Source organism: Mustela nigripes, chromosome 14 (assembly GCF_022355385.1).
Source record: "Mustela nigripes isolate SB6536 chromosome 14, MUSNIG.SB6536, whole genome shotgun sequence".
NCBI lineage: Eukaryota > Metazoa > Chordata > Mammalia > Carnivora > Mustelidae > Mustela > Mustela nigripes.
In genome coordinates this window covers 73,449,494-73,456,661 of record NC_081570.1, presented here as the reverse complement: position 1 = coordinate 73,456,661, position 7,168 = coordinate 73,449,494, and the positions used below count along the sequence as shown (strand labels likewise).

The following is a 7,168-nucleotide window of genomic DNA, read 5'->3' as shown; positions in this document are numbered from 1 at the left end:
AGGATGGGTACCTGCCATTGTCAGGTAAGCCAGACCTAGGTTGTTATCGCTGATATACCGCTTGTTTCTTTAACCATTCGGAGCCACCTAGGTTTTTCTCCTCTTTCGGATGGCCAAGAGGACAAGATGGGTGCCTTTTCCAACACGGTAGAATCACCTCGGTCTCTCTTCACATTGTCCGCTTCCCCACCAGACCCCAAGCTCCTGGAAGATGAGTAGACACGGTATCCCTCGCACCCAGCGCTGCCCCAGACACTGAGCGCTCAGTAAATGCCCTTCGGATACGCGAATGAATGAATGTGCAAAATAGAACATCTCTAAGCCAAGCGGCAGTTCCTCAGAGTCCCTTAACCTCACTCCCAGACCAAGCCGCTCCTCCACTGAAAAACATGTGGGCCCAGTCGAAAGACGGGACACATTTCTCACTCTCCTTCGGGTCTTCAGAAAGGCGCCCGTCCTTTCTTCAATGGACCATCACGGAAAGGAATAGAATGATGAAGCTTGCACGAAAAATCAGTTTTTGCAAAAAAAAAAATCACGAAGTTGGTGTAAGACTCCTGCTGGGTGTCTGAACAGGAATCCCGGCATTTCTGTTAAGCATTAAAGACACATAGAATGAGTAAGTGGCCTTCTTGGTGAAAGAAAGGGAACTTGTGTTTGGATTTCCAACACTCTTAAATAAGGGCCAATTTTGCTTTTTTTTTTTTTTCCCCCCCTAAGCGTTTTAGGGAAAGTTTTAAAACCAATTAAATTTTTTTTTTTTTTTTCCTTCGAACATTTCAAACTCGCTGATTCCCAGTCTCGGAAGCCTTCCCCATCCCCTAACTCTTCTCTCGGCTTAATCCCTCCGTGAGGGGAATCTTGTTCTGCCGCTGCGGTCCAGGGTGAACACGGAGGCAACCTCTCTCTGAAGAAAACAGCAGCAGCAAACAAAAAATAAACCGTGGCTGGATATTTGGGGGGGCAGGGGGGGTTCCTTTTCCTTCCCCCCCCCCCGCCTTTTTTCTTTTCTTTTTTTTTTTTTAAAGATTTTATTTATTTATTTATTTGACAGAGAGAAATCACAAGTAGACGGAGAGGCAGGCAGAGAGAGAGAGAGAGAGAGGGAAGCAGGCTCCCTGCTGAGCAGAGAGCCCGATGCGGGACTCGATCCCAGGACCCTGAGATCATGACCTGAGCCGAAGGCAGCGGCCTAACCCACTGAGCCACCCAGGCGCCCCCCGCCTTTTTTCTTAAACGAGTTCTAAGAAGCAAGTCATCAGGCAGAAAATGCAAGGCTTGGATCTCCCTGCCCGGCTTTAATATTCCCTCTGAATCCAAATGAACCATTTCCTTCTACACAATATCTTCGACAAGGCCACACTTCTTTTGTTATCAGAGTGTTGTCCTCGGCAAGCCTGCTTGGCTCTCATAAAGGCAATTTAGCACCTGACGAGCGCGGGCCTGGATTTGCCTCGCAAATCAGGGCGGCCCCGGCAACCCCCGGGAGGACGGGCGGCCCCGGGGACACCTAAGGGGCATCTTTCATCAACTTCTCGGGCGGGCCCCGGTTTCCCGGGGCGGCCGGCGCTCTCCTCCCGCGGCGGGGACGCTCGGCGAGCGTATCCTGACCCCCAGTGGCCGGCCCTGTCCTCCGACCCGCGCCGGTCCCCACTCCCGCGGATCCCGGGCACCCGGGCCCCGTTCGCTTTAATTGACAATTAAAACGAACTCCGGTTCTCACAGAATCCGACCGCGCGGAGTTGCGCAACGCGAGTTTCACAATTCAATTCCCTTGAAGCAAAACCGACAGTTTTCCCTGAGGTTTCACTCCACACCTCTGCGTTGGTTGTTGAACTTCCCCCTCGAGTTTCTCTTCCCACACACACCGCTTTCCTTCAGACGCCGCCATGGAGACGGTTTCGGTATGTTTCTGGGGGTCCCCGCCTCGTGCCCGCCCCGGTGCTGAGTCGGCGTTTCCGCGACGCCCGAGTGGGACCCGGCGCATTTCCGAGCGGAGTGCGGCGCGGGCACCCCCCCCCAGCCCGGAGGGGGCGCTAGTGGTTCCCGCCCGCCAGCCGCCGGCATCCCATCACCTGGATCAGGCTTGAGGGTGGCGGGGCATGGAACAGAGTCAGCCCGCCCCACGGGCCGGCCCGGCCAGTGGTAGGGGTGCCCAACTGCGCAAGCAAAAGCGCAGCACGCCGCAAGTCGCCGTTATAATGAAAACGTATGTTATTTATCTGAAGTTCAACTTCAGCTGGGGGCTCTCTATTTTACCGGGCAGCCTCAGCTCCTCGTTTTGTGGTTTTACAGACTAAATGCTGACCTGACCGTTGGATAGTTCAGGGGTCCTGGGTGCCCCGTGAGAGTTAGGCAAGAGTTAGTCAAGCATATATACACATAGATCTATATTTATACTCTTCATTATAAATATATTCTTTCAGCAGTAAGAAAATAGAGAGACGAGGGTTCTGTCAGCCTCTCCTGAGGATCAGACCTCCTTGGGCATTGGCCCATTTCTCAGTCTGTTAGCCCTGTTCCTCCTCTCCTCCCCTCCCCTCCCCATCTCTCCAGAGGGGAGGCAGGCCCCTGTCCTCAAGGAGGTCCCTTTCCTACAGTTAGCCTTCCAGAGAATCTGCAACCGGTGTCCTCACCCACAGATGTTGAAACAAAAGTCATAACAGGGTAACTATTTTTAGGGGGTACCAGATTAAACCGCAGCTGGGTCTTTAAGAGAGAGAAGTGCCTACACTCTGAACTGCTGTTCATATCCAGCGAAATGTCAAAAAGGTCAAAAACCAAGTTTGGCATTACTGTTATCTGTCTGCCATTAACACACACACACACACACACACACACACACACACAAAAGCTATTGCCTTGGGAATACTGTACATATCTGTTACCAACAACTCTGAAAACCACCTCTGCAAGCTTGTCAGTTAAACCAAATGTTAAATGGAAAATATTTGGCGGGATTTAAAATTAGACCCACACACATTACTTACAGATGTTTCCATGAAAAACACTTGAAACTGAACCACACCAAGTAATAAACCCCACAATGGTGTATTTTTTATACCCCAAGTTAATTTTTATTATATAAGTAGCCATATGAAGAAGGTATTGCATACTGCTTAAATTAAATACGGAGGAATGAAATCAGCAGTATCCCTTTACAGCATATGGCCCAGCAAATCAAATTACAAAGCTTTCCACATCTCATTAACTGCAATGAGTACAGTGAGTTTTCTAATAAGTCACATCTTTTTCATGTGAGTGGTGAGCAGTTGACTTATTGTAAGAATTCACAGGATGACCCTTGTGCTGAAATTAAGAACTAATCTAAAATGGGCAGGGTCATCTGGTCAAGACTGATCATAACATTTCCTCATTATTGTTTTAGTTGGCATTGAAGCATATGTTTTCCTGGTGCCCCAGCTGAAAAATGCCTTTGATAATTTCACTGACAGCAAATAACCCACACACTGCCATTTAATGAGTTCAGGCAGGATTAGCTGACAATAAAGAATATAGTATAAATGTTTTTATTAGAACTGATTTATTTTTTAGCTGCAAAAAGAAAAAAGGGGGTGGAGAGGAAGAAGAAGAAGAAGAAGAAACCACGTGGAAATGCTGAGCTGACTTCTCCCCAGAGATGGCCCGGATGGCCTTGGCCTTGAGGCAGGTAAAAGGCAGGAGGTGTATACTGTGAGCCCAGGGCTGGCCAAGATCGTGCCTTTGGGCTGCAAATGGTGAAAAGGCAAATACCAGCTGGAACCCATACTCAGATGTCGGGTTCCTCCTTTTCACAACAAGGAAAAAAATACTCCTACAATTGCTCATCATGTGGCCTTTGGTTGAGATGAATTACCAATTTACAACCTCTTGTGTTTGGAGAGAAGCAAACTGTGCTCTTCGGAGGCGAGAATCAGGAACCTAAAATCATTCAAGCCTTCTTGTTTGTAAGGCCAGAGTGAGGCCAAAAATCCATTTCCTTCTGTGCTCTAAGCCCTTTCAATGACGAGTTTCTCACCATCTGCACTAATAAATATGGACTGGTGTGTGTATAACCATACACTGAAGAGAAGGGAAGAGTGAAAGGATTTTAAATGGTTGCAAATTGCTCTCCTGCTGAGATAACAGCAGTTTGCTTGTGAGCCTCAGTTGTTACACATTAAGAATGGGCATTTGGCTTCTTTTCACACAGCTGTGAGAGAAGGAGTAGGTTTCTACTAGAGAGAAAAGGGGTCTGTTCTGAGGGAGACAGGCTTGCTAGTGGCATCTTGCCCAGAAGCTCTTTCTTCACAGCTCCAGCGGTGGGGACTGGAGACAGGATAAGCAGACCCGTCCCGGTGCTGGGAGGGAGGGGATTGTCGGCTCTGTGAGGCAAGCCCTGACACAGGAGCCATTCACCCCAAACCTCAGCAGACACCAAAGCTATCAAAATGGAGGCAAGACCAGGAAGTTGATGTAGCCAGCATGTAAGAAAGTTATCCTTGAGGCCAAGATGAGTTGCTGGGGGTATCTAGAAGCTTAGGCACACGTGGTCATAGGAAAATCTGTCCAGGGAAGATGTCAAAAACCACCAGTAAGAAATAGAGGTTAGCAGGGCCTGGCCATGAGTGCAGCATAGGAAAAGCTCCCTGGGGCTACCCAAGACTCAGAGGTGTCCTCCCAGACAGAAAGAAGCAACTTTTTGTACAGAGCATAATGCATAATTATGGGAGCTTCCAAGAGACTGCGCGGCAAACTGTGCAAAAGTCGAGGGAGCAGGAGAACAGCCACATAAAGGAGCACCCCAAACACCTGTACATCAGGGGTGCACTCTGGTAAATGCTAGGGAGCATAAAAAGACCCTTCGGTCTGAACATGTCTAAATACACCTCCGACAGAATGCAGCCTGCTCCCAGATGGGAGTATGGGACCCGAGTATCCTCCCTCCCAGGTGATGAAAATGTGAGGGGGGAGGGCCCCGGAAAGCAAGAGTGACCCTCAAGCATCAAGTCCAAGGGAGGAGACAGAGCACGAGAACTGGAATGGAAGCAAAAGGTCAGCACTGAGCCCAGGCAGACAGTGTGACCTGGTTTGGAAGAGAGGCGTAAGAAAGATCTCTAAGGAGGGGAGAGCTCTAGAAACAGCTGCGGCCAAGCCCGTGGGAGGAGAAGGAGCTGGTAAGGATGCCAAGGTTTCGAGAACACCCAAGACAAAATGCTGGGGTAGGGGCCTGGGGAAGTTCAGTACAATCCCTGGTATTAAATACAATCCTCTCCCCTGATCCCCAGTGAGAAGAGATTAGTAGTCACCCCTCCAAAGCCAGGGTTTAGGAGAATGGCATGGGGTTCACCTGTAGCGTTCTTCTAGGTCTTCAAAATGAAACCCTCATTAGTCTCTCTCATCTAATTTCAACCTTCCCTTGTAATTGAACCTGCCAAGCCCTCAGTTACGCAGACCCTAACTACTTAACTGGAACCGAGACAAGGACAATCCCTGAGTATTGCTAGGTAACAATAACAAACTAACTAATATTTGCACAACTTTACAGTTTACAATGTGTTGTCATAACGTTTCTCATTTGCCCTTCATTACTGTGCTATGAAGGAGTCAATGCGGCCGTAGCTAGGAAGTAAAAGAGCCAGATCTCAGACCTGAGTCTTCAGATTCCAAGCCTGGTGTAATTTTTTATTACAGCAAATAGCTTTTATGTACTATTAAGCTAACACAAAAAAATGTTCTGGCAGTCTGAGGAAATATCCGTGTTCTGCTCTCGAGAGAATGTATTCAGGGCTTGAGGCAAAGTTCTCCAGAAGAGCCCAGCTTCTCCTAACTTCCCTCAGAATGTGTCTAAATCTAAGTGTATATGATGGGTCATGTGCTTTTTCTCCTCCCTGGCTGGTACAGACAGGACAGTGTTGCCAAGATGACATCCTTAAGACAGATGATTTCAAGGACACTCCCTGCCCACCCCCTTGGAGGCTGCTTGGTGACTGTGCTTGGAATCAGAGCCATGGTTGCTTTTGTGGCAAAAGAAGAATATAAGCAAATAAGTCATGTAAAGACTTGAGCGACAGACAAAAGGACCGTGATAATGAACCCGCGGGCCTCTAAAGCAGCGTCAGCCAGGGACACAGCCCAAAGGAATTGCCTTCCTTCCCCGACTTCTTCCTCTGTTTTTCCATCTCCACCACTGATGATGCTCAGCTTATAGTCACTGTCTAAAGAAAATAGGAAACTCACTCTTGTCTGCATCCTTGCCCCAAGCTCCAGCTCGTGAGCAGGGCCCAGCATAAAGGGGTCCTTGTGGAAGAAATAAAGGCTCCAGATGAATGTGAAAGTTTAGTTGTACGAGTAGATTATAAAAATTCTGCTCCGGGTAGGAGGCTTTGGAGCCCTTGTCCTCTACCTTGGTTTCTGCAAGTTGGTATTAGACTCTCCTCATCCATTTACCCAAAGCAACCAAGCATAGTACAGAATGCCCAAGGCACACTTACGCAGATAATTGACATAGGCATTATGTTAATGAATAGGAAAGCAGTTTAAACCTAGGGAAACATTCTTCCTGTTCCTTTTCTCCTTTCCCTGACTTCCAAATGCTACATTTGGCCCTACACTGTTTCTTGCAGCCTTCCTTCCTTCATTCCGGCCAGCAGTGGCTTCTGGCCGTCCCACCACCTCCAAGCTCCTGCCTGCTACCCGCAAGTGCTGGGAGCATCTCCTTCATGTTTTCTGTGCTTTCCATTTTCCTTTGAAGTTCCTCTCTCTGACTCCACGAGGGTTTCCTAGTACTATATTCCCAAAACTGCGGATTGCCAAAGCCTTGATGTGTGCACTGTGTGTGATTGAAAAACTCGACAATTATTTACAGGTTAAGATTCATACAATCTTCAGGGCTGGAAGGGACGCCTGAAGCAGAATTTGTCAGTTTTTCAAACATTTCTCTAGCTCCTGACAACTTTCATCTGTAATGGGAGGGTTCCGGGCCTGTGTTTCTAATGTTCTAGAAGTTGGCAGCTTGCTTAAAGTCACAGAATTGGAGTTCCAGTACTAAAATCTGGACCACAGGTGCAGATTTCTCCCTTCTGAAGTCCACATTCCTCATTCCATCCCGCTGTGTAAGCATAAGCCAACCTGTCTGTCCCCACTCTGCTAGAATGCTAATCAATTCGAGACCAAGGAGCAATTCTTA

The 7,168-nt window shown here is 48.2% G+C and overlaps 1 long non-coding RNA gene across 1 annotated transcript; it reads left to right on the top strand.

Annotated features, from left to right (window-relative positions):
• The first annotated feature begins 1,747 nt into the window (after nucleotides 1-1,747).
• LOC132001995 (uncharacterized) lies at nucleotides 1,748-6,291 on the top strand. The gene is made up of 3 exons (XR_009399741.1): nucleotides 1,748-1,904; nucleotides 3,556-3,670; nucleotides 5,884-6,291. It is a non-coding gene; the product is annotated as an uncharacterized LOC132001995 (long non-coding RNA).
• Nucleotides 6,292-7,168: the final 877 nt, after the last annotated feature.